The following is an 840-nucleotide window of genomic DNA, read 5'->3' as shown; positions in this document are numbered from 1 at the left end:
TTCTGGGTTCAGCTGCCCACAAAGAAAAAACTGCTCCACTATTGAGGCATACACAGGGCTGAATAGTATAATACTGTGATTACCGAGTTTGATGGAGTACAACGATAAGTATCATGAAATCACAAACATGAAAGGAAGCAAACGCTACTCTCTACTAGATAGCAAAATATTAAATAATCTGAAAAAAGACTTATGATCCTACTTATTTTTGAGTGTTGTTGTTTGTGTTATGTTTTCCTCAAACTGACCTGTTTTATTATTTACTGTGCCTCTCGAAGTCTTTTGAACAGATTTGAAATCCCTTTCCTAATAATCAAAAAATTGGCGTCAGTCGGCGGTGCTTCGCAAGAGAATAATAGCAACGTGTCCAAATCTTTTGGCGGCATGCCATGGCACGTCATCATTTTGCCTAAAAATCATCTGTTCCCCCCAAATACATTTAGGTTTGCAACTAATGTAGAAACGGCTGGAGTAAGCTTCGAAACTAGCTTAGAAGCTTTGGAGATTATTTGCAGGGTCAAGAGAATTTCAAGGCGGGAATGAAAAAGTACACCAACAAGAGGCTGAAGGTAGAAAATATATTAATCCTGAACTTTCTGTCAGTATTATAAGCAATGAAACTAGCTATCCCACTGTGTTTAGCTATCTAGTTTCGAAACATTGCCTTCAATTTCTCCAACAATAATCCCATTTGTTACAGAGACTCTACATCGAGAATGCATAACAAATCGCTAGTTATTATTTAGTTTACAGTTTTTGTTTCGATGGCAAAAAAGCCTATAATTACACTTTTTTTGCCTGTGGCTCTTACGTGTAATCGTGCAACCCATAAATCGCCAC

The sequence above is a fragment of the Artemia franciscana genome, chromosome 1 (genome assembly GCF_032884065.1).
Source record: "Artemia franciscana chromosome 1, ASM3288406v1, whole genome shotgun sequence".
Lineage (NCBI taxonomy): Eukaryota > Metazoa > Arthropoda > Branchiopoda > Anostraca > Artemiidae > Artemia > Artemia franciscana.
This window is presented reverse-complemented; position numbering follows the sequence as displayed.